Raw genomic sequence first — 24,194 nt, 5'->3', positions numbered from 1 at the left:
GAACTGCCAATTAGAAGCTGTGCTCAGTCATTCAGTTTACTTTGAAGTCTGTAGCAGAAAATCCTGTGCATAAAATCCTGTGCATCAAATCTGTGTATTTGTGAATTTTCTAATTTGTTTTGAAGATTTATGATAGCAAGTGCTACCATAAAAATGTTTAGGTAATGTCCCAGCAGCATGAGGAGACCATAGGGCCTCACAATCCCTTAGATTAAAAGATGAATTTTCAAATTTAAATTGAAGATTTATGGTAGCTATTGCTAACATAAAAAAGTTTAGGTAATGTCCCAGCAGCATGAGGAGACAATAGGGCCTCACAATCCCTAAGATTAAAAGATACATTTTCACATTTAAATTGATGATTTATGGTAGCTAGTGCTTCCATAAAATTTTTTAGGTAATGTCCCAGCAGCATGAGCAGACCATATAGTGGCTGAATGACACATCCTGGAGGTGGCGGAAGCATGAGGTGACCATATAGTGGCTGAATGGCACAGCCTGGAGTTGGCAGCAGCAAGAGGAGACCATATAGTGGCTGAATGACACAGTCTGGAGCTGAAAGAAACAAAATGGCCCTTCTCTAGGTGCTGCTTCTCCCGATGGATTCACACAGAAAAGGATGTCAGGTAAAGGTATTCTTTATGAACAAATGATGCATTTCGGGTTTTACCCTTCCTCAGATTGGCATAACAATACACAAAAAGGTAGGATATTTATACACTAAAACATTCCCTTTTAGTATTTTATAGTAAAATAACTATCTGATCTATTCCAACACCGATGTACATACAGATTTTAAGTAAAAACTTTTATTCCGTTTACTCACCATGGAGACTTAAACATTTATCTGGTATGCGATATGTTACCTTATTCTACGTTATAAGTTCTATTCACATTCTGCATTTTCCACTTTATGGCTGTTTCTATTTTTTCTAATTTTGTCTCGATCCAACACTTACTATCATTTAATGCACAAAGAATATATCATCCGAGCACTAATTTAGGCTCGATCCGACACTTTCTATCATTTAATGCGCAAAGAATATGTCATTCCGAGCACTCTGACCACTACACCTCCCGAGGCGCTATATGTATCATCTTATTTTGTTACTTGTTTATATATTCTCTCACAATAGTGTTTTCTGCACCCGGGAAAGCCGGGTCTCGCAAGTCTATCATTTGGAGAACAGTTACTTCATCCTCTACGTGTCCTGCAAGCCTCGCTTACAGTTCCATGGAGAATCCTGACATCCCTCGAACAACTACCTACGTGCGGTGCAAGCCTCATCTCCAACACCGCTTGCAAAGACTGACATTCTGCTACCCCACAAATACTGCATATTTTATATTTTACAAGTTAACTCTTTACAAGTTAACTCTCATCACGATCACTTCACAGAGTAAGGAAAAGAAACGGAGCACATACCACGTTAAGATGCCTTCATTTTCTTATGTCTTTATTGCTTCATATCGGGGTGAGCGGTACAAGGGTTAGGAGGGTGGACGGGTGCTTCGGGGGAACCACGGGCAATGGTCCGGATCACGCGGAATCACACTTGATCAGGCCCTCTTTGCACCCGTCCACCCTCCTAACCCTCTTTGAGGGCCTGATGAAGCGCGATTCCGCGTGATACGGACTGTTGCCCGTGGTTCCCCCGAAGCACCCGTCCACCCTCCTAACCCTTGTACCGCTCACCACGATATGAAGCAATAAAGACATAAGAAAATGAAGGCATCTTAAAGTGGTATGTGCTCCGTTTCTTTTCCTTACTCTGTGAAGTGATCATGTCTGTTGTGAACTTTCCATACTTGTGAGCACTACCTTGTGTTGCCTAGAAGGGGAAGTCAGTGCATACAGGTGTTCTGGACTTTCAATAGTCAATCACGGCAGGAGATTCATTTTGGTTGGCGGTGCCGGTATACATATCTTGCTAACTCTATCATCACCTCAACGTATTAACTTAAACAGACCCCACTTTTCATCTAATTTATAATAAGAGTTTTATCGCCATACGTGCTCCCCATCACGTGACTTTGAACATGTAACTCCTCCCTCTTTTTTTGTCTCACCTGCCAAATCCTTGGCAGGCTTTTTAGTGTATAAGTATCCTACATTTTTGTGTATTGTTATGCCAATCTGAGGAAGGGTAAATTGGTCGATAAAGAATACCTTTACCTGACAACCTTTTCTGCGTGAATCCATCCATCGGGAGAAGCAGTGCCTAGAGATGGACAATTTTATTTATTTTTGCTCTACTCGTGGATGGATTTAAGTCCGTCTTCACATCCCTATGGCACCGCAGCACTCCTAGGAAGTAAATGGATCCCTGTACCCAACATATCTGGGTGATATGTGCATATATATTGCACTCAAGGTGAGTACAATACCAGCTTTTTAAATCTTTGGAATATTGGGATAACGCACTAGGCACCTTGTGTGGTTTTCTTTTTGTCTTTATTCTCCACAGTCTGGAGCTGGCGGCAGCATGAGGAGACCACATAGTGTTTGAATGACACAGCGTGGAGGTAACGGCAGTATGAGGAGTTCAATAGTGGCTGAATGGCACAGCCTGGAGTTGGCGGCAGCATGAGGAGAACATATAGTGGCTGAATGACACAGCATGGAGGTGGCGGCAGCATGAGGAGAACATATAATGGCTGAATGGCACAGCCTGGAGTTGGCGGCAGCATGAGGAGAACATATAGAGGCTGAATGGCACAGCTTGGAGTTGGCGGCAGCATGAGGAGATCATATAGATGCTGAATGACACAGCGTAGAGGTAGTGGCAGCATGAGGATAACATATAGTGGCTGAATGGCACAGTCTGGAGTTGGCGGCAGCATGAGGAGACCATTTAGTGGCTGAATGGCACAGCCTGGAGTGGGCGGCAGCATGAGGAGAACATATAGTGGCTGAATGACACAGTGTGGAGGTGGCAGCAGCATGAGGGGACCATATAGTGGCTGAATGGCACAGCCTGGAGTTGGCAGCACCATTAGGAGAACATACAGTGACTGAATGACACAGCATGGAGGTGGTGGCAGCATGAGGAGAACATATAGTGGCTAAATGGCACAGCCTGAAGTTGGCGGCAGCATGAGGAGAACATATAGTGGCTGAATGACACAGCGTGGAGGTGGCAGCAGCATGAGGTGACCATATAGTGGCTGAATGGCACAGCCTGGAGATGGTGCAGCATGGGGAGACCACATAGTGGCTGAATGACACAGCCTGGAGTGGGCGGCAGCATGAGGAGAACATATAGTGGCTGAATGACACAGTCTGGAGGTGGCAGCAGCATGAGGAGACCATATAGTGGCTGAATGGCACAGCCTGGAGATGGCGCAGCATGAGGAGACCACATAGTGGCAGAATGAGACAGCCTGGAGGTGGCAGCTGCAGCATCAGGAATCCTGAAAGTTACCCGGTGACAGAGTGGTGTGGTGGGTGGCAATACCAGTACCTGGTGGCGAAGGTGAGTGAAAAAAGGTCTGATGCGAATGAATGTTTTTAACTGGGGAGCAGTGCCTTAAATCTGTTTTGCACTATAGATATTTGTGAAGTGTTGGTGTGGCACCATGGTCAATCTACTCTAATGCATCAGGCATTGGTGGGTGGAAATCCTGGCTGATCCATGCCTGATTCATCTTCACAAAGGTTAGTCTCTCCACATTTTTCGTGGACAGACGAGTTCTCCTTGGCGTGACTATGGCCCCCGCCGCACTAAACACCCGCACTACTGGCCGGGCAGGACAGCTTTTCCAGGGCAAACTCTGCTAGTTGCGGACACAAATCAAGTTTAACATTTTTTGCCGGAAGCTAGGGTCCAATAAGGTGGAGAGTCAGAGGTCATCCTGCTGCCGAATGGTGACAATTCTGCGGTCACTACGCAAGCAACTGAGCTTGCATCGTGTCATTTGTGCAAGTGACTCGGAGGGACTACCTGCCTCCATCTCCACTGCATACTGCCACATTGTGTCTGGGTCCTTTGTCTCGCCTTCCTCATAACCCTCTAGCTCCTCTTGCTGCTCCTGCTCCTCCTCGCCTGTCAGATGAATAGAAAAAATGCCCCTTTGCGAAACCTAAACTGTGCTCCACTGTACACCTCCTCCTCCAGTTCAGCCCCCACAGGGCTCATGTGGCCATGAGATGTAGGTGCCACATCTCCAGTGCCCTGATCAGCCATAGTTTCCAACACGTGTTGTAGGAAATGAAGCAGTGGAATTATGTTGTTTATCCCATAATCCTGGTGAAAGGCTAATAATGTTGCTTCCTCAAAGGGCCTGAGCAAATGGCAGGTTTCTCGTATTAGCTGCCACTGGTTGACATTGAAGTTACACAGGGAAGTCCCCCTATCCGCTTTGATCTAGTGTTGCTCACGAATATTCGCAATTCGAATTTTATTCGCGAATATCGCATATTCGCGAATTTGCGAATATTCGCGAATATAGCGGTATATATTCGTAATTACGAATATTCTTATTTTTTTTTTTCGTTTTTTTTTACAGTACACATCACAGTGATCATCCCTCTCTGCTTCCAGCTTATGTGGTGTAAGAAGGCTCTAATACTATTGTGTGAGACTGGTGCGCGAATTTTCGCATATGCGAAAATGTGAATATGCTAATTTTCGCATGTGCGAATTTTCGCTAATGCTAATTTTTGTATATGCAAATTTTCTCATATGTTAATTTTCGCACACGCAAATATTCGCATATGCGAAAATAAAACGGGAATATTACGAATATGCGAATATTCGCGAATATGACGAATATTCGTCCATATATTCGCGAATATTCGCGAATTCGAATATGGCCTATGCCGCTCAACACTACTTGGATCATCAAGAAATTGGTGATGGCTTTTCTCAGTCCAACATATGAAAGGTGGAATTCCAATGTGTGGCACCGTTGCAAATGAGACTATGTTGGGGGATACCATTCTTATGCTGCAGCGCAAGGAGGGTGTGCTTTGCGGTGTACGAGTGGCTGAAGTGAATGCAAAGTTTCCTTCCCATTGTTAGGATGTCTTGCAAATGGGGCGAACACTTCAGGAACCGCTTGACAACCAGGTTGAACACGTGTGCCATGCATGGCGCATGGCTCAGCCTTCCTTGTCACAGCGCAGACAAGATGTTCTTCCCGTTGTCAGTCACCATGGTTCCAATTTCCAGTTTTCGTCGAGTTAGCCATGCTCCGATTTCTTTATGAATGACTTTTAGCAGTTGCTCCGTGTGCAGGACTGCCATTAGAAATTTTGGGGCCCCTTACACAGCTCAAGGCCTGGGCCCCCACCCCCATGGTCCGCCTGCTATCTTCCCCATTGTCTATGAAAAAAATATTTTAGAACACAGGACGAGAAAAATAAGAACCTTTTAGTTTAAAGGATAACCCGGGATGTAACAACTTATCCATTATCCATGCAGTTCTATGGCAGAGCCGGAGATTGCCGAAAGCAGGGCTTCGGCTCTCCCATAGAGCTGCATGGATGGGGCGTGTCAGCCGCAACTTCGTGCTGTGGTCACAAATGCTTGTTTCATGCAGAGAGCTGGGGCACCGCTTAGGATAGGGGATAAGTTGTTACATCCCGGAGTTATCCTTTAATAAGGAAGAAAGAAAGAATATTACTATCATACTGTTACTGACCAAGCCCTGTATACTGACCAATATTACCAATAATACCAGTATACAAGGAGGAATATTACCGCCATACATATTACCATCATACTGTTATTGACCAAATCTTGTATACTGAGACCAATATCACCAATAATACCAGTATACAAGGAGGAATATTATCACCATACATATTACCATCATACTGTTACTGACCAAATCCTGTAGACTGAGATGAAAATTACCAATAATACCAGTATACAAGTGAGAATAATACTGCCACACCATGACCACTACCATTGCCACCACATAGGTAATGCCCTCAGTATGTAGGTAGTAGGTTATGCCCCCAGTGGGTAGGTTGTAGGTCATGCCCCCAGGTAGGTTGTCAGTAATGACCCAAAAGGGTAGACAGTAGGTAATGCCCCATTAGGTAGTGCCCCAAGGTAGGTAGTTCTCCCAGGTAGGTAATGTGCCCAGTAGATAGTGCCCCCCCCAGGTAGATAATGCTCTTAGTAGGTAGATCCCTCAATAGGTAGTGCCCTAGGTATGTAATGCCCCCAGTAGATAGTGTCCCTAGGTAGATCAGGCCTCCAAATAGATCAGTGTGGTGCCTCCAGCTGTTGCAAAACTAGAACTCCCAGCATGCCTGGACAGCCAAAGTCAGGCTGGGAGTTGACCTCTGCTCTCCTCCCAGAGAGTCAGTGCGGCCGCAGCCCTGGCCCCTGCACTGACATTAACCCCTTAAGGACACAGCCCATTTTCACCTCTAGGACGCAGCCCTTTTTTGCACATCTGACCACTGTCACTTTAAACATTAATAACTCTGGAATGCTTTTACTTATCAATCTGATTTCGAGATAGTTTTTTTGTGACATATTCTACTTTAACATAGTGGTAAATTTTTGTGGTAACTTGCATCCTTTCTTGGTGAAAAATCCCCAAATTTGATGAAAAAATTGAAATTTTTGCATTTTTCTAACTTTGAAGCTCTCTGCTTGTAAGGAAAATGGATATTCCAAATATTTTTTTTGGATTCACATATACAATATGTCTACTTTATATTTTCATCATAAAATTGACATGTTTTTACTATTGGAAGACACCAGAGGGTTTCAAAGTTCAGCAGCAATTTTACAATTTTTCACAAAATTTTCAAACTCGCTATTTTTCATGGACCAGTTCAGGTTTGAAGTGGATTTGAAGGGTCTTCATATTAGAAATACCCCATAAATGACCCCATTACAAAAACTGCACCCCCCAAAGTATTCAAAATGACATTCAGTAAGTGTTTTGACCCTTTAGGTGTTTCACAGGAAAAGCAGCAAAGTGAAGGAGAAAATTCAAAATCTTCATTTTTTACACTTGCATGTTCTTGTAGACCCAATTTTTGAATTTTTACAAGGGGTAAAAGGATAAAATTTATACTTGAATTTGTAGCCCAATTTCTCTCGAGTAAGCACATACCTCATATGTCTATGTAAATTGTTCGGCGGGCGCAGTAGAGGGCTCAGAAGCGTAGGAGCGACAAGGGGATTTTGGAGAGTACGTTTTTCTGAAATGGTTTTTGGGGGGCATGTTGCATTTAGGAAGCCCCTATGGTGCCAAAACAGCAAAAAAAAACAAGGAATTAAGTGAGCCTTAATACCCCACAGGTGTTTCATGACTTTTGCATATGTAAAAAAAAATAAAAAAATTTTTCACTAAAATGTGTGTTTCCCCCCAAATTTCACATTTTGCAAGGGTTAATAGCAGAAAACACCCCCAAAATTTGTAACCCTATCTCTTCTGAGTATGGAGGTACCCCATAAGTTGACCTGAAGTGCACTACGGGCGAACTACAATGCTCAGAAGAGAAGGAGTCATATTTGGCTTTTTGAGAGCAAATTTTGCTCTGGGGGCATGTCGCATTTAGGAAGCCCCTATGGTGCCAGGACAGCAAAAAAAAAACATGGAATACCATTTTGGAAACTAGACCCCTTGAGGAACGTAACAAGGGATAAAGTGAACCTTAATACCCCACAGGTGTTTCACGACTTTTGCATATGTAAAAAAAATTCTTTTTTTTTTACCAAAAATGCTTGGTTTAGCAAAAATTTTACATTTTTAAAAAAGGTAATTGCAGAAAATATCCCCCAAAATTTGAAGCCCAATTTCTCCCGATTCAGAAAACACCCAATATGGGGATGAAAAGTGCTCTGCTGGCGCACTACAGGTCTCAGAAGAGAAGGAGTCACATTTGGCTTTTTGGAAGCAAATTTTGCTCTGAGGGCATGCCGCATTTAGGAAGCCCCTATGGTGCCAGGACAGAAAAAAAAACCACATGGCATACCATTTTAGAAACTAGACCCCTTGGGGAACGTAACAAGGGGTAAAGTGAACCTTAATACCCTACAGGTGTTTCACGACTTTTGCATATGTAAAAAAAAAATATTTTTTTTACACTAAAATGCTTGTTTTCCCCCAAATTTTACATTTTTACAAGGGATAATAGCAGAAAATACCCCCCAAAATTTGTAACCCCATCTCTTCTGAATATGGAAATACCCCATAAGTGGACGTGAAGTGCACTGGGGGCGAACTACAATGCTCAGAAGAGAAGGAGCATCATTGAGCTTTTGGAGAGAGAATTTGGCCATGTGCATTTCCAAAGCCCCCCGTGGTGTCAGAACAGTGGACCCCCCCACATGTGACCCCATTTTTAAAACTACACCCCTCACGGAAGGTAATAAGGGGTGCAGGGAGAATTTACACCCCACTGGCATTTGACGGATCTTTGGAACAGTGGGCTGTGCAAATTAAAAATTTTATTTTTCATTTTCACAGACCCCTGTTTCAAAGATCTGTCAGACACCTGTGGGGTGTAAATGCTCACTGTACCCCTTATTACATTCCGTGAGGGGTGTAGTTTCCAAAATGGGGTCACATGTGGGTATTTATTGACAGAACGTGCATGCTGGGAGTTGTAGTTTTGCAACAGCTGGAGGCACACTGGTTGGAAAATACTGAGTTAGGTAATAGAACCTATTACCTAACTCGGTATTTCCCAACCAGTGTGCCTCCAGCTGTTGCAGAACTACAACTCAGCATGTACTAATTGCCAAAGGGAATGCTGGGAGATGTAGTTATGCAACAGCTGGAGGCACACAAGTACAACTCCCAGCATGCCGAGACAGCCATTTGCTGTTCCTGAATGCTGGGAGTTGTAGTTTTGCAAGATTTAGAGGGGTTCAGGCTGGAGATCACTGACAGTGGTCTCTAAACTGTGGCCCTCCAGATGTTGCAAAACTAAAAATCTCAGCATGCTAAGACAGCAAACTGCTGTCTGGGCATGCTGGGAGTTGTAGTTTTGTAACATCTGGAGGGCTACAGTTTAGAGACCACTGTCAGTGATCTCTAGCCTGAACCCTTCTAAATCTTGCAAAACTACAACTCCCAGCATGCCAACACAGCAAACAGCTGTCAAGGCATGGTGGGAGTTGTAGTTTTGTAACATCTGGAGGGCCACAGTTTAGAGACCACTCTCCAAACTGTCGCCCTGCAGATGTTGCTAGGCAACAGACCCCGGACACGCGGCGCCATACTCCCCTCCACCGCCGCCATGATCACAGCCACAGCCGGGTAAGTGACCGCCGCTGCCGCCACCGCTACTACACGGTTCCCCCCACTGTGCCCGGACACCGATGGGTGGGCATAGCGGGGGGAACCGAACTTTAACCCCCCCACCCCCAGTCTGCTATTGGTCGGTCGCTCCGCCGATCAATAGCAGGGATAGGAGGGGTGGCAACCCTGCTACCTCACTCCTATCTCTTCAAGGGGGATCGAGGGTGTTTTGGACACCCTCGATCCCCCTTATTTTATCGCGGCGCCGCTGTTGATGGGCAGGGGGAGAGCGCTCCCCCTGCAAACACCATAGATACCGTGATCAGAACTGATCACGGCATCTATGGGGTTAATGCTGCCGGGACCAGCGCGATCGCGGCCCCGGCAGCTGCGGTGGGACTCCGGCTGTGATTGACAGCAGAGTCCTACCCGCGATCTCCTGCGCTGTCCGCGGCAGAGCAGGATATCGCTTGGACGTATGCATACGTCCATTTGCGCGAACGTGTAGTTCGCCTGGACGTATGCATACGTCCAATAGCGGGAAGGGGTTAAAGGGCTGCAGGCTGAATATTTTAAAAGAAAATGGTGCTGCAGCAGCGGGCCCCCTCTCAGGCTGGAGGTCCCACATCAGTCCAGCCCTTCTATGCTGCGCCTGCTGCCGGGGGGGTACAGCAGGGGCCCGGGCCCACCTGGAGGCCCGGGCCACTTACTGGAGTACTGGCTGTACCCCCCTGATGGCGGCTCTGTCCATGTGACTACGTTTGCCAAGGCAAACCTTGTGAAAAACAGCGTGACACCGCCGTGCCCTGCACACATGGTATGTTGAAGGGGCACTGAGACTTGTCCGTGCAGTGGAGGCTGAGGGCACAGTGGAGGATGAGGAGGTAGAGTCACACACTGTCACAGGACCAACGGCCTGAGAGCGTGAAGAAGGAAGCGATGTGACCTGTCCAAGTTCTTGTTGTGGCTGTGCAGGAACCACATTCACCTAGTGGGCCATAAAGGACATGTATTGTCCCAGACCATAGTTACAGCTCCAGATGTCGGCGCTACCGTGCACTTTGGTACACACCTACAGGTTCCAGGACTGGCCCACCTTCTCTTCCACAAAATTGTGAAGGGCTGGTACTGTCTTCTTCGCAAAGAAATGACGGCTTGGGACTCTCCACCTCGGCTCGCCACAAGCCATCATTTCTCTGAAAGGTGTAGAGTCCACCAATTGAAAAGGGAGGGACTGCAGCACCAGCAACTTGGACTGGAGCACATTCAGCTTCTGTGCCTTTGGATGAGTGGGCGCATATTGTTGTCTCTTCGACATGGCTTCGCTGATGCATTGCTGGCAGAATGACTGACTCAAAGTAGGAGGAGCAGAAACATCTGGAGCGACAGAAGGAGGGTATGACACACAGATCCCTTCGGCTGAGGTGGTGGAGCCTTGGCTGGCTGAAACAGGGAGCGGCGTGCCACTGGGTGATGCAGCAGGCTGGATCTCCCTGGCCGGTTTATGGTGGTGCAGCATATGTTGACACAGGGCTGTGGTGCCAACATTGGGACCCTGGCCACGCTTCACCTTCTGCCGACACATCTTGCATGTGGCTATGTTAACCTCCTCCGAATGCTTGATGAAAAACTGCCACATCGCCAAGTGGCTGATTTTCTCACCAACAGTCCGACTGCTACTGCCACCGTCTCCAGGAACCCCTGTTCCACTACCTCCCGGAAAGGTAGGCTGCCACGAAGCAGGTGGTCTCCCCCGGGCACGTTTTGGCCCCAGACTTTCCACTTCTGCCACCATGCTGACTGTCAACCATGCTACCACCTTGCTGGCTCAGCTGCTGCCTCACGGGCAACCTACAACCTTCTTCTCCTGATGATGATGAAGCCCCTTCTGCACCCGGCTCCCAATTGCGATTGGCTTCATCATCATCAACAAGTGTCCCTGATGTCCTCCTCACCACTTCCCACGTCACTCTCCTCATCACTACTTGCCTGCCTAGCATAGGAAGCGGCGGATGTCTCCTCCACTTCTTGGCTGGGCAGTAGCTGCTGACTGTCCTCTATTAGATCGTCCTCACTGAATAGTGGAGCTGAACCCACAGCATAAGATACTTCTGTAGGGGAGGGAACAACATAGGACAAAGGCAATGGGAGGACAGGGACTGCTCCTGGGCCATGCCAACTGAGGGTTGTGTCTGAGGAACCCAAGGACTGTTGACCAGGGGTGTTAGATGTCACTTGTTGACCAGGGGTGTTAGATGTCACAAGTGGATGACCGTGTTAACCAATTGATGATGGCAGATGGGTTGCAGGTCGAGACACGACCGCTAGCTGATACCGGGAGATCAGGCCTCTCGCTGCGACTGCTGCTGCCACTCGCCCCTAGTCTGCTGTGACCTCTGCCTGCGCCTGATGAATTTAGGCCTCTGCCACTCCTTTGTGCATGTCCTGGCAATTCTCTGCTTTACATACTTAGTGCGGATATGAGGGGAGTACAATACGCTTAAAACAGTATTTGTCTAGAATGGCAGCAGGTGTGTACTTTTGGCTGTCCTTTCACAGTATCTAGGTCCTTGAGACTTAACAGGTACAAAATAGTACACCACTTACAGTGGGGATCAAACGTTTGGGCACCCCAGGTAAAAATTTGCATTAATGTGTATAAAATTACAGATTAGATATTCTTATAATATGTCAACAAAAGTTAGATTTTATTTCCATCATTTACACTTTCAAAATAACAGAAAACTAAAATATGGTGTCTGCAAAAGTTTGGGCACCCTGCAGAGTTAATATCTTGTACTGCCCCCTTTGGCAAGTATCACAGCTAGGTAAACGCTTTTAATTCTTGTTTGAGGTATCTTTGCCCATTCTTCCTTACAAAAGTCTTCCAGTTCTTTGAGATTTCTTGGCTGTCTGTTACGCACTGCTCTTTTAAGGTCTATCCATACATTTTCAATTATGTTGAGGTCAGGAGATTGTGAAGGCCATGGCAAAACCTTCAGTTTACGCCTCTTAATGTAATCCCCCATGGATTTCGAGGTGTGTTTTTGATGATTATCTATTTGTAGAAGCCATCCTCTCTTTAACTTCAGCTTTTTCACAGATGGCATCAAATTAGCATCCAAAATTTGCTGAAATTTTATTGAATCCGTTTTCCTTCTACTCGTGAGATGTTCCCTGTGCCACTGGCTGCAATACAACCCCAAAGCATGATTGATACACCCCCATGCTTAACAGTTGGACAGAGGTTCTTTTCATTAAATTCTGTTCCCCTTCTTTTCCAAACATACCTTTGCTCATTCCGGCCAAAAAGTTAAATTTTAACCTCATCGGTTCACAGAACTTGTTTCCAAAATGCATCAGGCTTGTCTATATGTTCATTTGCAAAGTTCAAACGCTGATTTTTGTGGTGAGGACGTAGAAGAGGTTTTCTTCTGATAACTCTTCCATGAAGACCATATTTGTACAAGTATCTCTTTATGGTGGAATAGTGTACCACAACTCCAGTGTCGGCCAGATCAAAATAGTACACCACCTACATGTAGGTAGGTGGTATGCACTTATGAGGGCAGAAAAAATGCACTACAGTACGCTTAAAAAAGTATTTGTGAACAACACCAGCAGTAGACACCAGTGCTGCAGCACACAGTCGCTGTGTACTACACCCAAAATTGTACTTTCTCTCTCAATCTTACTCCCTCTCTCAATGCTTTTCTGTGAAAGACACACTGCTTTCTGTCCCTCTGTGCAACAGAACACTGATTTGACTAGGAGGTGAATCGCTGCTGGAAAAAGCTTTTCTGTGTAACACACAATGCTGTCTGTCCCTATATCTCTCTGCAGTGAAAGGATGAAGTGAATGGCCGCAATACAGCTGCTGATTATATAGAGCTGTGACATCACAGGGGTGACTGGCTGCTGATAGGCTGCATCCTGCATGTGATTCAGGGTCATCACATGTGGATACGCCATTTTAGATGCCCTGGAGCCTGGACCGCACTATATGGAGTTTAATGAAGCAATTCACGCGATAAAATCGCATCGATATTCGCATTCATTGAGAATAAAATTTTTCCTGAAATTTGTAACGAATTCAGACTCGTCAGATTCGATTCGCACATCTCTACTAGCTGTGAAACACTATTCCAGTTGCACAGTTGTGGATGCCATGGAGGCCTAGTATAATGGATTGAATCAGCAATGCTGCAAGTTAAACACTGTTTCAAAGGCTTTTAGGTTTAACAGCAACATTTAAATGTTTAAAGCAGCTGGCAACAGATATTTCTGTGTCCTCTATTTGCACTCTGTCTGCTTTTGCTAAATGCAGCTGCCAAGTATAGAGCTGGTTTGGCTTCCAAGCTCACTCTATATACCCTTAGCAGCGCCTTGACAGATATACACTGTATGCTTTTTCTTTCTCCATTAGAATGATGGATCCCATTAAAGTCAATGGGAGTCTCTTGAACCATTTGTGTTTTTCGTGCAGCAGATTATTTGCCTTCATAGAGCCTCCGACACAGACCTTAGCTTAGCCTTATGTGCATGGTGAGTTTTGATATAATGGTTATTTTATGTATTATGTATTATTTCATTGTAAAATAGTTGTGTTTTTCTGTAGTTAAAAAGATGGTTTTGCCACGGTTATGCAGATCACTGTTTAACACAACTTTATACCGCAATTTCGGTTATCTGCTGTAAAACAGCATGTGGCGATTTAGTTTTGGTGCCGTGTGAACACCGCATTAGGCGTACATATGCCTTTTCCTTGGCGGTGCTCTTTACCATATGTCTGATTCTTTGCTCGGATGGTTGGCTTGTGTTTCGAGAATGGGCTACATGTAATTTCTTTTTAGATTAGGACTGTTGACAGGTATAAAATATCTTTGGGTTGTTTTGATTATATCGGTTTATCATATCAAAGCATAAAAGACAAATGACCGCACACAAGACACCATTAAAGGTTCAGTGACCCATATTTATCATGGTAGAGTGCTTGAATGGTAATGTACTGGATAAGAAATGAGGAAAAAAACCTTGACAGCAGGCACTGAGCAATCCAATAGGAAGCATCTCACTCTGGTCATGAGGTAGACAGTACAACATAGGAATATAAATAGGAAGGAGAGCATAGGAATATATATATATATATATATATATATATATATTGTACTATACACTATAATGTCAGTGGTAGAGATACATAAGAAGAAATAATAAATATAAATGGTATACACATACAGAGTATGATGGAGCCAAATGAGGACAAGACTATAGATTGCTTTCTATACATTCATTAAGACCTGATGGAGACAAAGTGAATGGTAATGTGTCTTCATTTTAGTGCTTGTATGCCTTGATAAAACCAATATGTATTCTTCTATTCCATATAATGCCACTTTGTTAGGCCCCCGTCCTAACTGTACCAAGAAATGTTGATTTTTCCATGAATTCTGTTTGCTTCTGCTCATTTAATATTTTAGTTTTTTCATTTAATTTGTATCCATTATATGAGAAGCATAAAGCTAAAATCTTTTTCAGGAGCACAACATTATTGGATGAAACAAATACATAAATGAGCTAAATAAACCAATATACTTCTAAATTAATGCATTCAATTATATGTCTCTTGGTAAGTATATAGTCTGTCTATGAAAGCACTTTTGACCTCTAAGTTGACCATGCCCCATTCTGATCAAGTCTGTGTGAGATTGAAAAAAGTTTTGGGGTTTTTTGTTGACATTTACACAAATGGGGCTGAGCTGCTGTAATTGTTAGTGGCTCGTTTTTTTGTCTATTCTATTTTAAAAGTATGTAACAAGAAAAACAGTTTTGCAGGACTGATGCAAAAGTCTATATAAAAGCCTATAATATATTGAAAACCAAATAGTTTACCTGCCACATATATCCGTAAGAGAATTGCCTCAGTAAGTGGAATATTGAGATTGGTGATGATGGGCACTTCTGGTGTGTACCTCTCTGACATGAATAGGTTGGGCTGCAATGAGCAAGAATTTTCAATGAGCGAGGATGAAGTTGCCTAAAAGCCTCAATGATAACCACCTTCCTCAAAGCCTGCAGAAAAGTTAGGTCATGAGACACTCGCCTGAATGGTCTACAGCCAGAAAAAAAAACGGAATTTATTAAAAATGACTAGCTTAAAGGGGTATTCCACAGCCGCCATGCCCCCTCCAATAGACTTGCATTGAGGGGCATTGCCGTGAAGTCACAAGCCCCGGCGTCTGCACTCAGCATTCAGAACAAAATGTTCTGAACGCTGAGGCAGTGGAGTACCTCTTTAATATATTGGGTACAAAGCCTTGCTTATGAGTGCATAAATTCACACATTTTTTTATTAATCAGTAAAAAAAAATTAAGAAATCTGTTTAAAATAGAAGTATAATGAAATAGAGATAAGACCTTCTAACAGCAAAAACATTCCTATGGGTTATTTTATATTCCGATCAACTCTTCTTCCAGGGGAGAAACAAAACCCTTCTCCCAAAGAGAAAATATTCTTCCAAAATTCAGCCTACGTAATAATGTTTGGTATCTCCACACTTGGAAATGTCTGAACTGTTAAAATATAAAATTATTTATCCCGAATGTGAACACGGTATAAAAAAATTAAGAATTGTTTTTTTTTGTGTCATATTACATAAAAAAAGGTAGTAAAAAATCCCATCTATGCCAAAATAATACTGATAAAAACAAGTCATAAGACAAAAAGTTAGACCTCGAACAGCTCAGTATATTAAAAAATAAAAATATGACTCAGAATATGGTGATTCAAAGCAGTCAATTTTTTTACATTTGTGAAAAATCTGAACTTTATAAATCCTGCTGACCTGACCAATTAACATAACGGGGGAGATTTATCAAAACCTGTGCAAAGGAAAAGTTGCTGAGTTACCCATAGTAATCAATCAGAATGCTTCTTTCATTTTACAGAGGTCTTGTTAAAAATTAAAGAAGCGATCTGATTGGTTGCTATGGGCAACTGGGCAACTTTTCCTCTGGACAGGTTTTGATAAATTTCCCCCAACATGTCAGTTTTGACTACGCTGTGTAAAATGAACGCCCTCTCTAAATTTTCAAAATTCCTTTTTTTCACTTAAGCAGTATATAGTGTATAAAATTAAGTCCAATTGGTACCACAAAAAAACAAGACCTTATATGGGTCTGTAGACAAAAGAAAAGGTGTATTGTTCTGCAAGTCCCACATAAATTCCTGACCACTGCAAAAAGTTAACTAGACTATGGCATAGCAACACAATTTTAGAAAAAGTCACAAAGAAAAATCTTTAAACAGCAACAGACAAATCGTGCCACAAATCAACACCACAAAAACGGTAAAACCAATGATATTTTTCGCCAATGGTCTTTTTACTGGAGCTTGTAATTTCTTTGTTGTTTGATTGTTGACATTCATTTGAAAAACTTGAACTTATAGGTATATAAACCCAACAGTAAATATGTAAATAAAACAGAGGGATGCTGTCAGAATTGAGCTCATCCTGCTGTGACTGAGAGGGCTCTACTGATATCCTTTCTACAATGGTCACACACTGTTGCTGCTACTTGTGCTACTGCCACCCACTTATTTACTGAGAGATAAGATAGCATAAGTATTCCCTTGTAGTGTTAATGGCGTTACTGAAGAATCTGTTATAAAGTTTCTTTCAACATACCAAAATTGTGTTGTAAATTGTGTGGTACTGCACTATGAAAAAATATATGCCTGGTGCTGGCAGTAGCAATTTTTTAACAAATTCCTCTTGATCACAGCTATAGACACATTTATCACGTTTAGTTCCTCCACGTTTATTTAAGAGATGCATGTTCTTCATAAATAGAAACCTGTCTGCATCTGAGCTAAGTGTAGTCTGATCTGGGTTGGCATGAATTAAAAAAAAAAAAAAAAAAGGTCACAGTTGATAAATCACCGACCAATGCAAAAAGCTCACAAGCCACGCTACATTCAAATGTTAGGTTTGTTTGTTTTGTTTTAAGGTGTCTAAACGATTTGCAAGAAATACATTCTCCATTCAGCAAAAATTCACAACAATTTACAGAACGTTTTTGTCTTGGAGGCTTAAGTGGTTAACAGCTAAACCTTCAAGCTTTGGAGTATAAAGTGAATTTATTTGCTGACGATTTACTTCTCACATTGACTAAGCCTCTTATTTCCTTGCCGAATCTCTTCGAATCTAGTGTCCTGGACTCGTTTTTCCTCCGTCTCGTGCCTGGTGGTGAATAGAAGCAAGTCAGAGATACTCTTCTGCAATACCTCCAAATCCGTACAGGACCACATCTGTCTGAACTTTGATCTCACTCCTTCCTCCTCTCACATTCCCGACCTTGGAGTTTCCCTGCCATCCTGTCTATCCTCTCTTTATAGACTAAATTATCTATTTCTTTTTAATACCATTAGAGCAGACCTCGCCAAGATGGTGATGTTAATTTAACTACTTTATTTCTTCAGCACGCTTTCGATCCGATTATCGGATTTACGGGCGCTCCAGGCAGACGTGCTTCAGTTCGTCTGGCGAGGTCTCCGTCCGTGTATCCCCTGTTCTATTATGTTCTACCACAAGGAGGTGAGGGGTTTATCATTAAAGGATTTCCTACTTTATTACTGCGCTGCCCGTTTACCACAACTGTTCCTCTGCAATGCACCTTCCTCTGCCCCACGTTGGGCCTCCTGGAAAATGGCATATTGACCCCCTATTCCCTCCCGTAACTTATGTGGCTCTCTAACCCTGTGGCCTGTTATATTCCCTTCGCTGCTACTATTTCCTCCTATGCTCTCCTTTGACTCTCTGTCCATTTCAAACACTCTTTACAGTCTCCTATTTCCCCTCTTACCTCTGTGTTTTCTAACCCGATGTTTTCCCCTGGACTTCTTCACTCTGATTTTACATGGTGGGTTTATAATAAGTTGAGACTTCTTTATGATTTCCTTGTGGGCAAGAAACTTAAAATTTGTGACTTGTTTCTCTCAAGATTTTATCCCCCCTTCTACTGAGAACTTTAGGATTATACAGGTCCTTTCATACCTACAACAGGTGGCTCCATCTGCCTCACTAGTTGATACCTGTATCTTTGATATCGGCATACTTGCGGAACCCAATTGAGCAATGGCAGCTGGCAGGTCTCCCTGGTCGAGACTGCCTTTAAAATTCTCCACAGAACTTAACTTGTGCCTACCAGACTGCTTGTTATCTAGCCTGATGTTTTGCACCTCTGTTTCCGTGGTTGTACTGAGATGGGCACCATATTTGGTGGACTTGCCCCCACGTAGTATCTTTTTGGCATGATATCATGGCTAAGGTCTCCTCCATCATGTGAACAGACTGCCTTCCCACCCCGATGACATGTCTCTTGGGTGTTAAACCTGACTGGGTGAATCAACCTACATTCAGCCTGATCCAATTTATCCTGGCTGCTCAAATTCATGTAGCTTCCAAATGGCAATCCTCCTCTTTATTGGTGCCTATGGTCATTGCCAGGGTTAACAATATTATGGTCTCAGAGAAACTTAATGCCCTCCGATCTGATACAGTGGAGAGGTTCACCAAGATTTGGCAACCATGGCTTTCCTCTTCCCACGCCACTGATATGTTCTATTATTTATCGCTATGGCCATCTTTTCTTTTTTGGATGCTGAAGTGTACCACTCCACACTCATATATGATATTCTTTTTTTGTCTTTTCTTGATAGTGAGTAGACATCGCATATATGTCCCCATAGTCTTCTACCTTTACCATCCCGTTCCCCTCCCTCCTGTTTCCCCAGTTGATACTCAGCTACATTTGCTGTTTTAGTGTACTGATTTTGTCTTATTTGTACATATATGATTTCTTATGCCATCAATAAAGTTTTTCCTTTTGACACCAATCCTTCAAGCTTTGGGAAAGGTACCCCAAACAAATTGCAAGTATAATACATTTAAGAAGTCTTTAGACCCTTTCACTTTTTCCACATTGTTTAAAATTTTTTTTTATTAAAGATATATAAAGGATAATAAATACAATGAAACAATGTACCGTACAGAAAAATAGCATACAGATGCAATAAATGTTATTCATACAGCACGACAAACAGGGTCAGAGATCGGTCAAAGGTGTAACAGAAAACTAGACATAAAAGATAACATGAAAGATAGCTGAGGTTCTCTGCGGACTTCATCATTTCTAGAGTCGATATGTAGGCAAAGTCCAGTGCTGTATCATGTGAAAATTGAGGGCCTCCGCATATAGGTCCTAGATAAAGGTTGCACGCATTAGTTGAGCATAATGAATTCACGGTCACCTTCCAATACTACCACAATACTTAGAAAACAACAGAAAAAACATCAGGTCTCTATCCCATAGACCCCTATCCCCCCACGACCATTCTAAAGAGGACCAGAACACATCCCCAACAAATACTCACAGACGAAGCACAGACACACAACAAAGACAACAAACACTGACACAGGAGACAAGAAACAAAAGAGGAATAAGGAGAGAGAAGGTCAAAAGACCCACTGTGTCCTCCTACACCCCCTCTCCTGTACTCAGTTCTCTCTTAACCCACCCAGTGAACCACTAAGACCAGCTCTGCAGTACCAAGAATTGTCACAAAACTCCTTCATTAAGTCAGTCAGCTCACTGGGTAAGTATGCATGCTCCATAAACGACCACCAGGTACGAAATAATTTGTTGGCTCTCCGTACCATGTTTCTTAAAGTATCCAGTCTGTCAAAAAAGTAAACCCTTCATTACTTCAATTACTTGTTGGAGTTTGGGCGGCTCACTCTGTAACCAGTGATTAAGCAGGCATTTAACTGTGGATGACAGCATCAAATGCACCCCCTTTACCGCCACCACTGAGCCGCCTTCCCCTTCCTGTGCAGATAGTGGAACATAATGAAAGATCATGGCCAAAGGGGAAAGTGGGACCTCTACCCCCCCCCCCTCCCTCCACACACACACCATCTTAATATAATTCTGCACCTCCCCCCATAGGGAATTCCGGCGCAGGCATTCCCACAAAGCATGTAGGAGTGGGGCGTTAGCTAAGGCACACTTAGGACAGTCCCTAAGATAGGGAGCAGGAGCATCACTAAACAATAGATTAAAGGCATAAGTGGCCTTGTGTAGTATACGGAAATGCATCTCTCTCCATATCTCATTCAAAATAGCTCACCTAACATGTTGCCATCCCACGAGCAATTTAGTTCCTGCATCAGTGATGCCTAGTTCCTCCCCCCTAGATGCGAATAAGGATTCACGTAATGAGTGTAAAGAGGCTTGTTTCAGATTAAAATAAATGGAAGACAAGGAGAGCCTACTATCATCAGGGCCTAAGAAAGCCCAGAACAACGCCAACTTGGAGAGGTATTCACGACTTTTGAAAAGTCTGGTAACATAGGATCTAAGCTGCATATATTGTAGGTAGTGGCTCGGAGGTAAGGCAAACGTGCGCCTCAGCACCTCCCAATTCAATAAATTCTCAGCACCCTCCAGATACATCTGGTCTACATATTCTATCCCTTTAGCCTTCTAAGTAACAAAAAAGCTATTGTCCCTGCCCTGGGGAAAGGATGGGGATTTCCAGAGGGGGAGAAAACTATACATAATATATGGTAAACCATAAAGCTTTCTAGTCACCTTCCACGCAGCGATAATGTCTTTCAGGAGGAGACTCATCTTAATCAAGGGAGGGAGAGAACCATATGGCACATGCAACAGAGGGTCGGCTAACGCTCTTCCTAGGTGTGAATTAGAGAGCCACGAAGTTCCCAAGATCCAGTCACAGGCATGACGCAAATAGTTCCGCCAAATTATATAGGCATAAATCAGGTAATTGTATACCTCCCTCTAGGACTAGAAGACACATTTTCCTAAACGCTATGCGCGGGCGTTTGCCCTTCCATAGAAAGCTTGTAAAGGCTGATTGTAATCTAAACACATCAGTATGACGGAGCAGCAAAGGGATCATCTGTAAGGGGTAAAGTAATCTACCAAAGCTGACCATTTTTAGAAGGTGGGCCCTGCCAAATAAAGAGAGCAGAAGCGATTGCCATCTAGTCAGTTCCTGTTCTATTCGTTTAAAGAGAGGCACAAAATTGAGGCCATACAGGGAGCTTGACACCCAAATATGTAATAAATTTGGATGCCACCTCAACGCCCAATTCAGTGGATGACCTATGGTTACCCGTACCTAGATAAAGAAGCTGACATTTAGAAACGTTTACTCTATAACCTGAGTACCAGCCAAACATTGCGAGGACTTCTAGCACTGCTAGCAACTGAGTGTTAGGGGAACCCATGAACAAGAGCATATCATCTGCGAAGCAGGCGAGTTTCACCTCCTGTCATGCCACCTGAATGCCCCGGTATACAGAGGACCTCATCAAGTGGACAGCTAGTGGCTCAAGAGCCAAGTCAAATAAAAGGGGCGAAAGAGGACACCCCTGTTAGGTCCCCTTCTGTAAAACAACATTATCGGACAAAAAACCTGGTGTATAAAACCGAGCCCTAGGCTCAGCATATACAGTGGTCCCTCAACATACGATGGTAATTCGTTCCAAACGAGCCATCGTTTGTAGAATCCATCGTATGTTGAGGTATTCGTGCAATGTAAAAAAGTAAAGTCATACTCACCTATCCACGCCGCTCCGGACCGCGTCCCGCCGCTCCCGATGGTGTCCCTGCCGCTCCCGATGGTGTCCCCGGGCCTCCGCTGGGCTCTCCTGGTCTTCTCCGGTCCTCTGCTGGGCTCTCCTGGTCTTCTCTGGTCCTCCGCTGTCTTCTCCGGTCTTCCGCTGTCTTCCGCAAGGCCTTACTGGGCCTACGCAGCGACGCCATTACGTCGCTGTGTCCGCCATTCCTATTGGATGATGGGACGGCGTGTGCAGCTTCGTATTGACGTCCCGGAGAGGGCCGAGAAGACACCGGAGGACCAGCGCTGGACCCGAAGGGCACCCCGGAGCATCATGGAGGGGTAAGTAATACCACACGGGGAACATTAAGCTGCTATCCGGCAGCAGCTTAAGCATTTTGCGCTGCCGGATAGCACTTAACGGGGCCATCGTATGTTGGGGGGTCACTGTAATGCAGACAAAAAAGTCCTGAAGGACCCTGCCAGACCAAATTTATCGAGGACACTGTCCAGCCATGACCAGCTGACGTTGTCAAATGCTTTTTCCGCGTCAAGGGCAAAAAAGACCAGCTGGGTCTGAACAGTATCCCCTTCTGTTGGTAGCCTCCAAAACAGCCAAGACAGACCTAATGTTAGCAACATCCCAACATCCTTCAACACACCCCATTCTGGTGTGAACCCAAAAGGGAAAGCAAAAGTAAAGCAAGGCAATCAGCCATAATCTTTGCCATCAGTTTGAGGTCTTGATTAATTAAAGAAATGGGTCTGTAGGATTCCGGGCTCTCCGGAGGCTTGTCAGATTTGTACAGGACCTTTATATAAGCAGTATTACCAGATGGTAGGATGGGGCTCCCCCCTAGGTTGCTATTGAAGAGGTCAGCCAGGGGTTTTGTGACCTCCTCTACTAGGGACTTATAAAACTCACTCCCAAAGCCGTCAGGGCCCAGGGCTTTATCGGTCTTCAGACATTTAATACAATTCAGCACCTCCTCCTGAGTAATGGGGGAGATGAGAACATCATTGTCCTCCGTGGATAGGCTAGGTAGGGGTAAATCCCTCAAAAATTGCAGGCCCCCCTGATCATCCGTATCATCTTTCGCATACAGAGCTGAATATAATTGTTGGAGAGTGGCATTGACTGCTTTAGGATGAGTATGAACACAACCCTACCTGTCTACCAAAGATCTGATAAAATCCCCTTGCCTGCTGGGGTGCGCTAGCTGTGCCAGTAATTTTCCTGCTGTGATCCCAGATCGGAATAGATCTACTGAACGTTGATCTCTATGCAGTATGTCCCACGCCTTCATGCTAGTCTCAAGCACTGTTTGGCCGATACCGAGATATCTTTGTGAGATTGAGTAGGGGAATTCAAAAAAGTGGTGTAAGCTAGCTGCACCTTGTCAGAATGGGCCGCATAATCAGCTTTACACTTCTTTTTTTTGCTGCCACGTACGCCATTATCCTGACCCTGATGACTGCCTTTTCTGTATCCCAGTACAAGGATGGTCTAGTCATTGAATCAGCATTAGTCGCAGCAAATTCCATCCACTACCCCTTAAGTCTAGCTATGAAATCTACATCAGATGCTAGAAACACTGGAAATCTCCACAGTATATCTGTGCCCTTGGGTGTTACATCCAATAGTGACATGCATACGGGGCATGGTCAGACACTACCATGTCCTCAATCTCTACTTCCTCGACCCTGGTGAGCAGCCCCTGGGAGGCCAAAAATTTGTCTATACATGACCAAGCGTGCTGTGTATGTGAAAAATGGGTGAACTCCCTGTCCATGGGATGAAATACCTCCAGACATCTACCAGCGCCATGGAAGTGAGTAGATCCTGTAGCCTGTACTCCCCTATGGGACTCCCTGGAAGTGGGGGTCTTCGCCATTGTGTTCAGATCCCCCCCCCCAAATATAATGTTGTGTGAACCATCCTGGAGCAGTTTGGATTCAAAGGAAGAAAAGAAAGGCTGATTAGAAGTATTTGGACTATATATGTTATAAATTGACAGTAGACCAGCTGGGGTATCTAGCACCACTCTAAAATAGCGTCCCTGAGTATCTCCTTCCTGTGAATGAATAGAATACTGGAGACGTCTATGGAACAACATTAACACCCCCACTTTGCCATTCTCTGCAGAAGACCCCAGGACTTCTCCAACTCAAAGCTGTCTCGTATGAGGAAAATCTGATTCAGACAAATGTTTCTCCTGCAAGAGAGCAATATCTACATCAAGATTTTTGAGGTGTTTCAAAATCATGCGATGTTTGGCTGGGGACTTAAGTCCCTTAACATTCCAGGTGACTAATTTCATATTGT

The sequence above is a fragment of the Hyla sarda genome, chromosome 2, assembly GCF_029499605.1.
Source record: "Hyla sarda isolate aHylSar1 chromosome 2, aHylSar1.hap1, whole genome shotgun sequence".
NCBI classification, from domain to species: domain Eukaryota; kingdom Metazoa; phylum Chordata; class Amphibia; order Anura; family Hylidae; genus Hyla; species Hyla sarda.
The sequence above is the reverse complement of the archived record's forward strand: the minus strand, read 5'-3'. Positions refer to the sequence as shown.